Source organism: Lepidochelys olivacea, assembly GCF_965140295.1.
Source record: "Lepidochelys olivacea isolate rLepOli2 genome assembly, chromosome: 7".
In the NCBI taxonomy this organism is placed as follows: Eukaryota; Metazoa; Chordata; order Testudines; family Cheloniidae; genus Lepidochelys; species Lepidochelys olivacea.
In genome coordinates, this window is record NC_140417.1 from 40649130 (window position 1) to 40666862 (window position 17733).

The 17733-nt window shown below is 41.4% G+C and overlaps 1 protein-coding gene across 5 annotated transcripts in view; it reads right to left on the bottom strand.

Moving 5' to 3' along the window:
- Window positions 1-17733, bottom strand: part of ATP2B2 (ATPase plasma membrane Ca2+ transporting 2) — a 340359-nt gene that overhangs the window by 165033 nt on the left and 157593 nt on the right. The window lies entirely within an intron of this gene.

Below are 17733 nucleotides of genomic sequence, written 5' to 3' on the forward strand. Positions count from 1 at the left end.
CAGCTGTTTTAATGTTTCTTCATGAACGTGTACATCTTGGGTAAACAAGAATTAAATAGATGGGAGAAAAGTAGCCTCAAAATCAAAACCAATATGTGAATCAAATATTCCCAAGGAAGGAGAGGATTTATTCAGAGTGTTAACAAGGAATACAATTGTAAGTAATAAGATGAACTGGGAGCAATGAAATGAAATTAAGAAAAATTTAAGGTAAATATCAGAAAAACAGTGAAATCCATATATAATTCGACATGCTGCACTTAGTTACTTAGTTTCACAAGGATAGTTACTTAGGATAGTTACTTAGTTTCACAAGGATTTCAAATTACTTGATTTCACAAGGATTTCACAAGGATCACAAGTTACTTAGGATAGTTACTTAGTTTCACAAGAATTTGTTACAAAGTAACTAATAGTAATTTGCTTAAAACATTAAAAGTGTGGACATTACTGCATCAAATTTACATTTTAAACACATTTACATCCCTGCCACAAGCACTGAAATGTTAAAATAGTTACAAAAGACAAGTTTAGAAACAATATGTAGTCTGACTGAAAAATTAAAGAACTGAATATGTAACTTGTGTGACGGGGCAAGGCCAGATGGCTATAGAAAAGTAGTGGGAGATAGATATATTAGCTCCAGGCTAAACAAATCCCTGGTACCAGGATAAGTGAAATGGCAGCTGCTCCAGGTCAATTAAGACACCTGGGGCCAATTAAGAACTTTCCAGAAGGCAGGGAGAAGGCTAGGTGGATTGGGACACCTGAAGCCAATCAGGAACTGGCTGAAACTAGTTAAAAGCCTCCCAGTTAGTCAGGTGGGTGTGCATGTCAGGAGCTGTGGGAGGAAGTTTTGCTGTTGGAGAGACTGAGTAGTACACACCATATCAGGCACAAGGAAGGAGGCCCTGAGGTAAGGGTGAAGTGGAGCTTGAGGAAGTGAGGGCTGCTGTGGGGGAAGTACCCCAGGGAATTGTACATGTCATGTTTCTAAAAGGTCAGCTACCATAGCTGATACTATTAGGGTCTCTGGGCTGGAGCCCGGAGTAGACGGTGGGCCCGGGCTCCTCCCTGACCTTTGCCCCCTGATTAATCACTGAAACTAGGAGACATCAGAGACTGTGCAAGGAAGGATAACTTCTCCTGATCTCCCCCACTGGGTTATGATGAAAATGGCTCAGTAGACTGTGACCCTTGTCTCTAGAGAGAGAAGGGTTACGTGGAGGGTCACAGTGAGTCTCTGAGGCTAGCGAAATCTGCCAGGAAACGCGGGACCCACGGAGGCAAGGACAGAGCTTTGTCACAACTGGTTTCAAAAGTGGGATTTCGTTCACAGCATGGCGGAAGAAAGAGGGTTTTTTTAAAAAGTGCACTGGGGTTTTGGATTTTTTTTTTGTTTTGATTTGTTTGTTTGCTTTGTACCACAATGGAGGAGGTGGTAAGAGCTCTGGTACAAGCCATGGCAGCCCAGCAGGAGGCCACCCGTGTTCAGGCAATGGCACAACAGGAGCCTATGTGGCTACAGCAGGAAACCAATCAATTATTGATGAGCCAGGAGACCCAAGATCGTGCCCTCTTGAGAGAGGTGGTGGACCAGCTGAAGATCCTCACCACCCAGGCCCAGGGGTCTGATGGGATGCGAACCCTGAGGACCACTGGTTGTCTGCCAAAGATGACATCAGGAGATGACATAGAGGCATATCTCCTCTCATTCGAAAGGACTGCTCAGCGTGAGGCGTGGCCCCAAGAACAATGGGCCAGGATTCTTGCCCCTTTTTTGTGTGGAGAGGCCCAGAAGGCCTACTTTGACTTGCCTGCCACGGATGCCTCTGACTATAGCCGTCTGAAGGCAGAGATCCTAGCACGATCAGGGGTAACAGCAGCGGTAAGGGCCCAGAGGTTCCATGAGTGGAAATACCAGGAGAACAACCCCCCGAGGTCCCAGCTATTCGACCTCATACACTTCACGCGGAAGTGGTTACAGCCCAAGGCGTGCAGGTTGGAAGAGATTTTGGAGACCCTGGTCATAGACCATTACATGCGGAGACTGCCGCCAGATCTCCGCAAATAGGTAGGCCAGAATGAGCCGTCCACATACGATGAGATGATCACAGTGGTAGAAAAACGGATGACAGCCAGGGAATTGACCTGACTACCCAAGGAAGGCCCCTTTCGAAGCAAGCACCGACCCCAACCCTGGAAGATTGGGCAGCCAAACCACTGGGGAGTCCTAGGTGGAAGAAGGGGGAGGGGGGCAAAATCCAGCAGGGACCCCAGAAGGAAGGGATTTGCCTGACTGGGGGGAACTCCGGGACTAAACCCCCTAATCCCTTGGATAAGGGAGTGATTAAAAGCAGTTATAGATGTTATGCATGTGGGGAGTGGGGACACATAGCAGTACAGTGTCCCAGCACCGAGGAGCCTATGCAATGTAACTTGGGGGATTGAGAGATCCCATACTCCCTTATCCAACTCGCGGGGGTCGCATTAGCCCCGCATAATTACACCAGGCCAGTGAGGATAAATGGAGCAGAGACTACAGTGCTTGTGGACTCTGGGAATACTATCAACCTCATATCGGGTAAGCTGGTAAAAGATAGTCAGCTGCTACAAGCCAAATATATAGCACTGACGTGCGTGCATGGGGCCGTGAGCCATTACCCCACCATCCCAGTGAAGATAGAGGTTCAGGGAAACCCCATTGAGGTGACCGTGGGTGTAGTTCCTAAACTCCCATATCCTGTAGTCATTGGGAGGGACTATCCAGGGTTTGATAATTTACTCCCCCCGGAGAGGCTGGAGGGAGGTGGGGACCCTGAGGACAGCGACTCGTCACCAGGGGAATGTCAACCCCCGACGTTCGCTGAGATTTCTCAGGATTTGTTCTCAGCCCCCCCAAAAGACCCAGAAGACAAAAAAAGAGAGGAAGGCCGCGAAGGTCTTGGGAACCCGGATCCTGACCCAGGGCCAGAAGACCTCCCCCGATTAATCACTGAGACTGGGAGACAACAGACTATGCAAGGAAGGATAACTTCTCCTCACCTCCCTCGCTGGCTTATGATGAAAATGGCTCAGTAGACTGTGACCCTTGTCTCTAGAGAGAGAAGTGTTACGTGGAGGGTCACTGTGAGCCTCTGAGGCTAGCGAAATCCGCCAGGAAATGCGGGACCCACGGAGGCAAGGACAGAGGTTTGTCACACTTGATAGCTTTCTGTTTATTCAGTGTTAGCAACTAGATGACTTAGATTGTATGTCCTCCAAGATAACTATATGAAACAATATTTAATGAATCTTTGCACTCTTATGTGAGGTAATTCACCTGAAAGGCATACATTCAAAGTCTGTTTACCCCACCTGGTCTTTTTATGAGAAAAATTTGTTCTGACTATGAATATTTTAATATAGTAATCAAAGATATATATATATAAAATTAGGCTCCTTGAAAAAAATTAGATACAAGAAAACTAAATCATAACACTAAAACGATCTCTCCAGATTAACAGATATTGTAATCAGTAACTTCCTTACAAAGAAATAATATTAACACTAGGCACTCCTCTTTGCACATCTTTCTTCTAAGGAAATCCCAAAGTACTTTATAATTTTTTGCTAATTAATCCTCCCAAAGTAACATGCAACTGATTTGAATAATTTTCCCAGACTGTATTCAGAAAAGGGGGCTAATTTCTCTCACATATAATTCTGCTTCATAAGGGGCCAAGTCAAATAGGAGGTGGCTTCCAAAATCAGGCAGCCACATGGCTTGCAGATTATTCTGACATCTAATAAAATTGGAGGTCAAGGAGAAGGAGCCTTTTTTCATCTGCAGGAGTCTGACCTTGGCAAAGAAACCTCCTCAAACCAGTGATAGAGGAGGGGGCAGAAAGTCCTAGCTCCCCTCACCCAAACAATTAATTATACTGGCTGCCTTAAAATGAGGTAGGCCTGGAACCAGTTTGTCCCTACTCTGGTGGCCATGCATTGGAATAACTAGGGGCTGTACTACTCCCAACAGGGAGAAATGGCCAGCGTTTTAATTTGATGGATTTATAAAATGTGCACCTATCACAATTCTCTGAGTGACTTTACAATTTTAGCCATTTATATTTAAAAATTAAATGGTGGATCAACAGCTGGCATCAGTTGCCATAGTACCATTGACTTTTTGTCCAGCTAAGGAACTGTGCCTACATATAAATGGTAACATTTGACAAAAGTTAATGAGGGGGAGGGGAAGACCCACCGTGGACCACCAAAAGATTCAACCTTATACCAGCTGAATACAGAAGAAGTCTGAATAAAAAGACGCCTTACCAATATGCCCTGAAGGTCAAATTCTGACCCTGTCTGACCAACCAGTAAAGCAAATCCCAAAACAGAGAGCCTTCCTGTGAGAATGCCCAGAATTCAAATTAACAGACTGCATTAGGTTCCCATTCTGAATGTTGAGCTATTACTTGAGAGGTCATTTTTGAAACAGCCAAGAAAACAACCAAGTATGGCTTTACAATTCAAAATTAATCCCTTGAACTACATACAGAAACATTTTGGTAGCTAATGTAGTCAAAAGAACACAGGTGAAATGTGCTCCACATGCAAATTACTACTACATAAATGGACTACTGGACTCTGCTTTAGAAGATGTTTGAGTGGTTTTAGATGATTTATAGTGTGACATTGTTTTAGTTGGCTCTTCCAAACTACCAGCTTCACCTCCACCTTGCAAGGACTGAGGTTTTCCCCCCAACTCAATGTCATCTCATCTTGCCCAAGCACAAGACAAGAATCATCCACCAACTAGATTTGATGAGGACATGCTGCACAGTTAAGTGTCATGACCATACTGTTCATATTACACTACCTCAGTATCTCCCACACTGGTCTCACATACAGATTGAAAAAGAGGGGTGTCAGAATAAACCACCAAAGAAACACAACAAAGGAGACCTTGTAAGGTCACCTAACCTCCTGGGATCTATCCGATAGGGCTGAATGAAGCCATTCAAGTATGATAGATCTATTCCTAATCCTTTTAAGTCAACAGTCTCATGGTCAATAGGATCAAACACTGTGGAAAGAGATAAAAATTATCAGAATCAACAAATGACCTATGCCCATCATTAAGAGAAGAACACTGACCAATGAGGTTAGAGCAGTGTTTCTGCACCATGCCCCAACAAAAAAATGAAGGAACAGGGTGGGAGAATGAGTTGACTGCAAGATGACAACAGAGCTTTTACCTGATTTTAGTCTGAATCAGGTCATGATCTAAGAGAATTGCCTTATTTAACACCCTCCAAATCATCAAAACCAACTCAAATTAGAATCCAAAGTATGCCAACGAACCTGTGCTGCATCAGAAACCACAGAGAATCAAATGGTTGTGAAAGTGGCCAAAGGATCCCAAGTTAATGTACAAGAATCACACACAGAGATGATGTGTAGTGTGAACGAGACAGCTCAGCTCTCAGGCAGTTCCACATACCTCCTTTGGAATTTTATTAATTATTATTACTGCCTCTGTGGCAGGCCAACTTTTCCTGTTCTGAGCAACAAGCACTGATAATTTGCCTCCAAGTATTTCCTGCTAATAGACTAACATTGCATAATACCTACAATAAAGAGCCAAGTCATCAGCTTTCGACCTGAACAGTTACATGAACATAGCCAGGAAAGGAAAGTGCTTGAAGGTTACAATTATGCTACATCCTTCATCATTTGTAGCACCTCTGGATTCTTCTCTTCCAAGAGCATAATACAATAAATTATTGTTAGATGAATAAAATAGCCTCTCACTACAACAGAGGGCTTTGTTGCTATTATTATTCCAAATGACTAATGGATTTAATCATTGTTTCTGATACAAGTTGGTGAAGCAGAGTAACAGTTACTTGGTGTATTGTACCCTGCTATTAACTTACTATGCATTGACCGGCTTAAAGAACAAAATTATTGCAATTACTTCAGCAAAACATTTTATCTGTGAAAGTAGTTAAGAAAAACTTCAACTTCCTGGAAAACACACAAAGATCCAAACATTTAGTTATTTAAGCACTAGAGTTTCTTTTTGTAGGTTAACACAGAAATCAGTCAATTCTCAAAACGTGAACAATACCATACCTACTATTAGATCATATTACAACAAAATAAGAAGGCTAGTTAAATGGAAATTAAAAGAAATGGTCATAAGAGTGAAATGCCTCCAAACTGCATTAATTTTTTTTTAAAAAACACCACACTAGAGATTCAACTAAAAGTATACCCCAAATAAAAAAGAAAGAGTAAGAGTACCAGAAAACACCCCCATGGCTAAAACAATAAAGTAAAAGAGGTGGTTAGAGACAAAAATGCACCCTTTATAAATTAGAAGTAAAATAGAAAGGAACATAAACTCTAGCAAGTCAAGTGTAAAAGTGCAGGCTGAAAAAAAAAATTTGGAGAGAACTAGCAATAGACACAAAAATAAACAGCAAAAATATTTTAACTATTCAGAAGCAGGATGCCTGCCAAACAACCAGTGGGACCCCTGGATGATCAAGGTTCTAAAGAAGCACCAAAGGAAGACAAGGCCATTGTGGATAAGCTAAATGAATCCTTTGCATCCATCTTCACTGCAGAGACTGTGAAGGAGATTCCCACACCTAAGCCATTCTTTTTAGGTGACATGTCTAAGTAACTGTCCCAACCTGAGGCAACGACAGGGGAGCTTTTGGGGAAAAAAAGACAAATTAAACCGTAATAAGTCACCAGGATCAGATGGTATTCACCCAAGAGTTCTGAAGGAACTCAAATATGAAATTGCAGAACTAATAACTGTGGTATGTAACCTATCATTTAAATCAGTTTCTGTACCAGATGACTGAAAAGTAGTTAATGTGACGCTGATATTTTTAAAAGTCTCCTGAGGCGATCCTGGAAATTACAGGCCAGTAAACCTAACTTCAGTACCAAGCAAACTGGTTGAAACTACATTAAAGAACAGAATTATCAGACACATAGATGAACACGATATTTGGGTAAGAGTCAACATGGCTTTTGTAAAGGGAAATCACCAATCTATTGGAATTCTTTCAGGGGGTCAACAAACATGTGGACAAGGGTGATCCAGTGGTTATGGTACTTGTATTTTCAGAGAGACTCTGATGAGGTCCTTCACCAAGGCTGGTAAGCAAACTAAGCAATCATGGGATAAAAGGGAAGGTCCTCTCATGGATCAATAACTGGTAAAAATATATAAAACAAAAAGTAGGAGTAAACAGAGAAGTAAATAGCAAGGTCCCCCAAGGATCTGTACTAGTACCAGTGCTATTCAACATATTCATACGTGATCTGGGAAAAGGAGTAAACAGTGAGGTAGCAAAACTTGCAGATGATACAAAATTACTCAAGATCGTTAAATCCAAAGCTGACTGCAAAGAGTTACAAAGGGATCTCAAAAAACTGGGTGATTGGACAACAAAAATGGTAGATGAAATTCAATGTTGATAAATTCAAAGTAGTGCACATTGGAAAACATAATTCCAACTATATACACAAAATGATGGAATCTAAATTAGCTGATACCACTCAAGAAAGATCTCTGAAAACATCCACTCAATGTTCAGCAGAGATAAAAAAAACTAACAATGTTATGAACCATTAGGAAAGGGATCGATAATAAGATAGAGAATATCATAAGGCCACTATATGAAGCCAAGGTACACCCACACTTTGACTACTGTGTGCAGTTCTGGTCGCCCCATCTCAATAAGTTATATTAGAATCAGAAAAAGGACAGAGAAGGGCAAGAAAAATATTAGGGGCATGGTACAGCTTCCATATGAGGAGAGATTTAAAAGGCTGGGACTATTCAGTTTAGAAAAGAGATAACTAAGGCGGGATATGATAGAAGTCTAAAAAATCATGAATGGTGTGGAGAAATTGAATAAGGAAGTGTTATCTGAAGGAGTAAAACACAAGAACCAGGGGTCACCCAATGAAATTAAAAGGCAGCGGGTTTCAAACCAACAAAAGGTAGTGCTTCACACAATGCACAATCAACCTGTGGAAATCATTGCCAGGGGCTGAAAGTGAAGGGCAAAACTATAACCGGGTTAAAAAAAATTAGATATATTCATGGAGGATAGGTCCATCAATGGCTATTAGACAAGATGGCCAGGGATGCAACCCCATGTTCTGGGAGTCCCTAAACCTCTGACTGCCAGAAGCTGGGACTGGACAACCGGGGATGTTCAATAAATTGCCCTGTTTTGTTCACTCCCTCTGAAGCATCTGGCATTGGCCACTGTGAGAAGACAGGATACTGGGATAGATGGTCTGTTGGTCTGACTCAGTATATCCATACTGATGTTCTAACAGTCAACTTTCACGTCGATGAAATACACATAAAATGTTATCATTAAGACACAGAAGAGTTGAGGACTGAGTTCAGATACCTCAGACTATGCACAAATAAAGAATGCTATTCATCCTAATACTGCATATGAGAACTGTGCAAATGTTTGGAACAAAAATGGTGAAACCAGCCCGATTTTGTTGGAAGCTGAGAACTCAGAGTAGGTTCATGGAAAGCTCTCTCAATATCACAAGTTTTCTGAGTGAACCTGGGATGAGTCATGGTTTAGTTCCAAACCAGATGGAAATATGGACATTTCAACAGACCTTCACTTTTATTTTTAGTTTACTGAAATCAAACTAAGCAAAAACTCAACAGGTGGCAAGCTACATGGACCAAAGCTGAAGAAAAACATGTTCACACAAACCTCAAAGTCAAAGTGCTGAGCTCTGCACAGCTTTAACTGTTACACTGTAAACTTGTGAATAGGGTAATTAATTTCAACTTTGCAGATAAGCAACTTAGGAAAAAACATTCTACTAGGTTATAATTGGATGTTTCAAAGTGAAATCAATGGAAAGCAAAGATAAACTTGCATTCTGATGAATGCTTTAAGGGTGAAAAGAAAAGGAGTACTTGTAGCACCATAGAGACTAACAAATTTATTTGAGTCTTTAAGGTGCCACAAGTACTCCTTTTCTTTTTGCAGATACAGACTAACACGGCTGCTACTCTGAAACCTGACTTTAAGGGTGGTGATTCATTTAGGAAATCAGAGTTTGGGAACATTTGACTATAACACACTTTTCCTGCAAAAATTGCATGCCTTCATTCAAAAAACATGGCTGTAGTTGACAGTATAGAACAATTCTGTCAAGCCCTTCAAACCTCACAATTTTACTCTGCTAAATCCTTCAACACTATCATTGAAATCATGGAAGCAATATTCCAGTGAGCAATGAGCTGAACATGCAAAGTTGTTCCATTGAGCTGATGGCAATAAAAAGCATAGAGCTGCTGAAGCATACAGTAAAGCTTAAAATAAGATAAATGCATCTTGATCTGAGGGGAGTGTTTTGCTTTTGTTTCTTTGTTTTAAATACAGTAGTGTGTAAAGTAAGCCCAGAGCATCACTGTTGGCCTCAGCAGAGATTAAGATACAGGCAAAAAGCATGGGACATGTCCTCAGCTTGAAAATTCTACTTTTAACTCCTGCACTGTTGCTACAATGTGCATGTACCTTCAATAGGAAGTTTGCTCTTGAGGTTAAGGCATTTGACTGGAACTCAGGAGATACAGGCTCAGTTCTCAGCTCTATCACAGACCTTGGGCAAGTTCATTTCTCCCTCTATACCTTGGTTCCCCACCTGTAAAGTCTTCATCTTGTCTGTTTATATTGTAAACTCATTGGAGTGAGGTTATTATGGTTTGTACAGTGCCGATCACAATGTGGCCACAATCTCAATTGGGCATCAAGATGTTCCTGTCATATAAAAAAATAGAATAGTTGGCAGAAAACTCCTATGCTTTGATTACTGTAATCTTGTGGAAACATAGATCTTTTCTCCAATGGTATTCAGGTAAAGCAGCTTTCAGTTGTATCTACTGTTCTTTATGACATCCATAGGAATAGAATTTTGTTTTTTTCCTCTTTGTTAACTACCCATTATTTAAAATTCCTGCCTCAGCTCATCAAACATATGTATGTCCAAGCTAATAACATTAGGAAGAGAGTCCTGATCTCATCCAGGTCTGATAAAATGCCAGTGAATAGTTGTGATTCTCTCTCTCTTATGGTTAAAATAGATATCGTTATTTTGCTTTGGTTTTCCTTTATACTCCACAGAATTTATTCTGTTACAAGGCATAAATATTGTTATCTAAATGAAGATATTTTTAAATATAAAAATACTTGAAATCAAAATACTGTACTTGACCTACTGCATTTAAATCTATCCGCATATATTTGGTCTAGCTGATTGAACTTGCCTGAGTTTTGAGTTTGATGTTATTTTGTCAAAAATTACAAATAAGATGAACTTGCGGTTTTATGAAGCCCCTTAAAACACACACTAACATATTTTCTTATTTTATTTCTTTGTTTAAGATATACATATGGAAGACATTTTAAAGTATTTTCTGGGACTTGGAGATCAAGGATACCTATTGTACTTGAACAAACTAAGGGCTTATGAATCCAGCAAAATTTGGATTCAGACTAGTGTTGGCTACAAAGACAAACTTCTATCCAACTTCTTCCCTCCTTTTCTATACTCCAGTGATGGGGTCTCAAGAGCAGAAGCCTGTGTCTAGTAGACTTATATCAGTTGGTCCAGATTGCCTCAGATTTCTGCCTGACCCATTTGCCCAATAGATGACAATAACATGAGCTGCTAGTAACAAACAGCATTGCTAGAGCCGTGAGAAATTTCTGTTTTGAAACCCAAAACCACAAGAAACTTTGATGGCTTGGTGTTTCACTATGTATCTAAAACCAGGTCAAATCTGAAATGCCTTATGATTTCACCTCAAATTAGCTGCTACTCAATGGACTTTCATTAGTTTTCATGATCTTTGTACAAACCAGTTTGAAGTGATATTGGATAAAGGGGTTGGATAAATTCCTGTGATATGAATTAACTCAATCTCACATTACTCTAATTATAGCAATAACTTACATTTTGGGCAACTTAAATAGAATTATGAACAATAGGTCAGAGTAGGCATTTCACAGGGCACGTATAGATATTGGGATTTGCAGACAGGGGCGTTGAAAATGTCACCTGCCCTGCAGGGGATTACCTATCCTGATGGGGGTATTAAGTGAAATTATACTGAGTTCCTGCTTTAAAAAAGGCACATTAGGGGAAGTGGATATTCAAGACTTAAAGTTTCTATGTTTGCAGAATTCTCATGCACATATCTGAGGAAGAAAAATCAAATCTTCCCTTTTGTTTTTCCCTTTGCCATTACTCTAAACATTTTCAAGTTTTACAGTTCCTGATAGATAGATAGTTACCTGGGGATTGTAACCATCAGTGTAAGAGTTAATTAAAAATAGCACTTGGTTTCTCAGATTGTCATGGAGAAAGGTAGGAGAAAGTCAATTATTAGATGACCTAAGGTAGGTAGCATCTTATTCTAGGGAGAGTTGCAGCACAAGATGGCATATTAAAGTATTTAATGTCACATAAATCTATCAGTCTAGCGGTTTCTTTTATCCTCCTCAAATAGCATTCTTTGAGATTACACTATGTCAGAATGAAGCAGATGTTAACTTAAATTACACCAAATTGCATAATCAAAACAGAAAATTCTGCCAAAGATTATAGTGCCTCTTCTGCCAAGAGATGAAGGGATGAGTGCATTTTAAGTGTGATGTGTTCAGAAAAGTAAGCAGAAATATGAACTAAATGGATTTGTAGTCCGTAAAAATGTCATTCACCTTTTATGTTTTTTTTCACCGCAGAGTTTATGTTGGTGAGAAATAAACAACTTTGAGATTAGAATTCACTAAACCCTTTTTCCCTAGCACGCACAGTGACAATTTCTGCCAGCTACTCTCACAAGAGAACAGCAGGAGAAAAACAAGGCACGGAAAAGAGGAAATAATATATGAACCTAGAATGTGACCAATGACCATTTAGGACCAATGCTCTGCATTGTGAATATTTATATTTATTGTTATAACTGTTGTAAAGTATTATGAGATAGCTCTCGGGTTGTCACAGGGTAGCACCACTTCATGGTGTTGCCACAGAATATATATTATAGCCTGGGATTTTATTATTACAAGGGTACAGATTGAAATGTATCACCACAATATTTATTTCTCACTGTAAATGTGGTCTATGTGATCTACAATAGTCTACACACTCAAGTACACAGATTATTATTATAATAAAGTGTAAACCATCAATTTAATTCACAATATTTAGCATATGTCCTATTCAATAGAAAAGTTAAGATCCAAAATGTAGTGTTTTTCTTTTGACGAGTTTTTTTAAAAAGAAAAATATTAGACTTAAGATCTGTAAATATGAATACATGCTATAAAAAGAAAATACCGGTTATAAAAAGGAAACCGTTCCAGTACCCACAATTCAGGAAGGACATTGATAAATTGGAGAAGGTTCATGAGTCATGAGAAAGATTACAGGATTAAAAACCACACTTTATAGTGATGGACTCAAAAAACTCAATCTATGTAGTTTAAGAAAAAGATTAAGGTGTGACTTGATCACACATGGGGCACAAATATTTAATAACTGGCTCTTCAGTCTAGCAGAGAAAGGTATTCCTCTATCCAATGGCTGGTAGTTGAAATTCAGATGGGAATAAGGCATACATTTTTAACTCTGAGAGGAACTGATCATTGGAACAATTTAGCCAGGGTTGCAGTGGATTCACCATCACTGACAATTCTGAAATCAAGATCCAATGTGGGACCACTGTGACCACAATGAGACCATTGTGATCATCTAGTCTGATCTCCTGCACATTACAGGCCACAGACTCACACCCACCCACTCCTGTAATAAACTTCTAACCTCTGGCTGAGCTACTGACATCCTCAAATCATGATGTAATAACTTCCGGTTACAGAGAAGTCACCATTTATACTAGTCTAAACCTGCAAGTGACCCATGCTGCAGAGGGAGGCAAAACTCCCCAGAGTCTCTGCCATTCTGATCTGAGAAAAAATTTATTCCCAACCCCAAATATGGTGATCAGTTAGACCCTGAGCCTGTGGGCAAGACCCACCAGCCAGACACCTGGGAAAGAATCTCTGTAGTAACTCAGAGCCCTCCCAATCTTGTGTCCCATCTCCAGTCATTCGGGGATTTTTCCTACTGGCAGACTAGATGATCACAATGGTCCCTTCTGGCCCTGGAATCTCTAAATGTTTAGACCACCCCAAAAAAGACTTGTGGTTAACAACTAGAAACTGTATGCTCAGGCTGAGACATGAGATTGGATGGAGAAACACAAGTCAATCATTTAGATGTTCATCTCTCAGTTTTCAGCACAGAGATGGTAGTTCAAGCCCCACAAATGGATGAAGTCACCCAGAAATAGAGAGGAGAAAGAAAAGGGGTGGGCCTACCAGAGAGATTGGGGGTGGGGAGGGCATGAAAGGTTGGAGAGGGCCTGTCAAGAGACATACTAAAGGAGTGGTCAGGGATGCAAAAGAATCATAAGACTGTGTCCAAAAAAGCCAGGGGAGAACTAGATGTCAATCAGGATGGTACTTCTGAAAAATAGCAGGGGCTCAAAAATAATGAGGAGGGAGTAAATGCCTAAGTGTGTCCAAAACAATCATTAAAATGATGAGTGCAGTTTCAGTAGAGGGAAGAAAATACAACTGAAAGAGGAGAAGATTCATAAGGGAGGTGACAGAGTGGGACTCACAGCAATGACTGCAAACAGTACATTCTAAGACTTCGGGAGGTGAAGAGAAGAAAGGAGAATGGCGACAAGGTGCTAACCAAAAGGGTAAGTATAACTGAGCAATAGAAAAGTCCAGAACATGCTTGTACTGTGGTGGGAAGGAGAAGAGGAGAGAGAGAGATGTAAACGAGGAAGGGGATCGGGTTACAGGAGGAGATGAAAGGGCTTGAGGAGGAAAGCAGACAAGAAACCTCAGTGTCACTAACAGGAGAAAAAAACTTGGTGGCTCTTGTTGAGCCTCTCTTTGAAATTGGCAAGAACCTACAGGGAGAAATGGCAAAATTGTCACATAGCAGTGTGTGAGTAGTTACAGCTTTTAATTCTAGGTATAACAGGAAATGATGTCAGAGTTGCAGATAGCAATGTAATTTAAGTTGTCATGGGATAAGAGGAAAGATCCTTTCATGGATTGAGAACTGGTTAAAAGACAGGAAACAAAGGGTAGGAATAAATGGTAAATTTTCAGAATGGAGAGGGGTAACTAGTGGTGTTCCCCAAGGGTCAGTCCTAGGACCAATCCTATTCAACTTATTCATAAATGATCTGGAGAAAGGGGTCAACAGTGAGGTGGCAAAGTTTGCAGACGATATTAAACTGCTCAAGATAGTTAACAACAAAGCAGGCTGTGAAGAACTTCAAAAAGATCTCACAAAACTAAGTGATTGGGCAAAAAAATGGCAAAATAAATTTAATGTGGATAAATGTAGAGTATTACACATTGGAAAAAATAACCCCAACTATACATACAATATGATGGGGGCTAATTTAGCTACAACTAATCAGGAAAGAAATCTTGGTGTCATCGTGGATAGTTCTTTGAAGACGTCCACGCAGTGTGCAGCGGCAGTCAAAAAAGCAAACAGGATATTAGGAATCATTTAAAAAGGGATAGAGAATAAGATGGAGAATAGTTTATTGCCCTTATATAAATTCATGGTACACCCACATCTTGAATACTGTGCATAGATGTGGTCCCCTCATCTCAAAAAAGATATACTGGCATTGGAAAAGGTTCAAAAAAGGGCAACTAAAATGATTAGGGGTTTGGAATGGGTCCCATATGAGGAGAGATTAAAGAGACTAGTACTTTTCAGCTTGGAAAAGAGGAGACAAAGGGGGGATATGATAGAGGTACATAAAATGATGAGTGGTGTGGAGAAAATGAATAAGAAAAAGTTATTTACTTGTTCCCATAATATAAGAACCAGGGGCCACCAAATGAAATTAATGGGCAGCAGGTTTAAAACAAATAAAAGGAAGTTCTTCACATAGTGCACAATCAACCTGTGGAACTCCTTGCCTGAGGAGGTTGTGAAGGCTAGAACTATGACAGGGTTTAAAAGAGAACTGGATAAATTCATGGAGGTTAAGTCCATTAATGGCTATTAGCCAGGATGGGTAAGGAATGGTGTCCCTAGCCTCTGTTTGTCTGAGGGTGGAGATGGATGGCAGGAGAGAGATCACTTGATCATTAACTGTTAGGTTCACTCCCTCTGGGGCACCTGGCATTGGCCACTGTAGGCAGACAGGATACTGGGCTGACCCAGTATGGCCATTCTTATGTTCACATTAAATGCAGATGTTTCTAGGGATATTAATTAAAGCATGAGAAATACAGAACATGACATATTAGCAGCTTGCTGCCCAAACAAAATGTTTGAAAAGTTTTCCATGAGATATCAGAGGGTTTTTTAAAAGCCGTTTTGATTAGGATAACAATTATAATTAGGACTCCTCTAATTTCAAGCTGAGGCATCGTAATTTTCAAATCAGAGAAAGCTTCATATTAAGGAATTTGAGAACATCTGTATTCATAACTGAGCCCCCATCTATAGTACAGAGCTCTAAGCAACTGTGCCACCTACACAGCTCTATTTTTACATTTCAGAACACCTTGTGGAGCTTACGTTCCCCAGGAAAATCTCATAACACCCCCAGAAGTAATTTTTGAATCAATCAAAGAGTATGTGTCATCAGAGAGATAAGAGCTCCCATAGTTTAAAACGTATTAAATCATTCTCTCTAAAAAGTCATATTTCCAAAGCTGGGCCTCCAATATGAAACTTGAAAACTAAGACTCCACCCAAAATGAATGAAAGCACTTCAAACAAATTGAGTATCCATAGATTACTTTTTATTTATCAACAGGGCTGCCCAGAGGGGAGGGCAAGTTGGGCAATTTGCCCCAGGCCCTGGGCCCTGCAGGGGCCCCGACAAGAGTTTTCAGGGGCCCGCACGAGAGTTTTCAGCTGCACTTCAGCGGCGGGGGGTCCTTCAGTGTCACCAAACACACCTGGAGTGAAGGACCCGCCACCGCTTCTTCTGCTCTGGGTCTTCAGTGGCAATTTGGTGGCGGGGGTCCTTCCGCTCCATGTCTTCAGTGAAGTGCCCCAAAGACCTGGAGAGGAAGGACCCCCACTGCCGAAGACTCCAGGCCCCCTGAATCCCCTGGGCGGCCCTGTTCATCGATAGGGCTAGCATCTGATATTAGCATTATGAGCAACATTACCTCCTTGTATGACTTAAACATGTACATTTGAGTATTAAAAAAAAGTACATTAACCAGGGACTTATGATAATGATAGGAAAAAACTTCTATTCATTAACAGGATCTCTTAAGTGGCAAGAAATATTGTAATATATTTTAAAAAGAAATTTCAACTTGTGATGTCCTTTCCTATGAATCAAGTTTCAGAGGGGTAGCCTTGTTAGTCTGTTTTAGCAAAAACCAGGGCTTTGGAGCAGAGCCCAGAGCTGGAGCGCGGAGCAGCTCCGGAGCAGTGGAGCTGCAGGTTTTTGCTTGAAGCTGGAGTGGAACTGGAGCACAGATCCAAAGCCCTGGCAAAAACAATGAGGAGTCTTGTGGCACCTTAAAGACTAACAAAGGAGGTGCTGTAGTCATCATGAACAGCTTGGATTATGAACAAGAGGTTGCTAGAGAACTCTCCAACAACACATTTTACAGGCTACTATCCTCTGATGCCACTGAGGAGTACCAAAAGAAACTGCACCATCTGCTCAAGAAACTCCCTAAAGATACACAGGAACAAATCCACACAGACACACCCTGAGAGCCCTGAACAGGGGTATTCTATCTGCTTCCCAAGATCCATAAACCTGGGAATCCTGGATGCCCCATCATCGCAGGCATTGGCACTCTTACAGCAGGATTGTCTGGCTATATAGACTCTCTCCTCAGGCCCTACGTCACCAGTACTCCCAGCTATCTTTGAGACACCACTGACTTCCTCAGGAAACTACAATCCATTGGTGGTCTTCCAGAAAACACCATTGTAGTGGGGCAGTTACCCCATTCCATGACAAAAAGGACTAGAATAGGCCAGAGAGGCTGCGCAGACCAGCAGCCAATCAGGAGGGGCTTCTGGAGAGCCAGTCAGGACAAAGGGAGAGGCAGCCAATCAGGGCTGAGCTGGGTCCTATATAAAGGCCGCCTAGCAGAGGAGAGGGCAGTCTCTCCCTGGCTCCTGAGATGAGGGAGATAGCACCTTGGACACCGCAGTGCTGGGCAGGCTTGGGGAGAGCAGAGGAGAGCTCTGGCCCAGTTACCTGCCAGGCTGCAGCCCCTGCTAGAAAGGGTCGAGAAGGTACACTGGGCCAAAGAGGAAGTGGCCCAGGAAAGATAGGCGGACAAGAGGAGAGAGAAGGAGGGCAGAGAGAGGCTGCCGCTAGAGGGTCCCTGGGTCAGGACCCAGAGTAGCAGGTGGGCCTGGGTCCCCCATTCCCACGCTTGCACTGCACCTGGCCACAGAGGAGTGTGGCCGAGACAGACTGCAACTTGCCCCTGAAGTGAGGGGCTAGACTTTGGGGTTGTGGTTGGCCACTGAGGCAAGTGCAAACCAAAGGACTGCTGTTGACCGCCCCCACCCCACAGAAGAGGGTAAGAACAGAGTAGGGGGCACTGCCAGAGGGCAGTATCCCAAAGA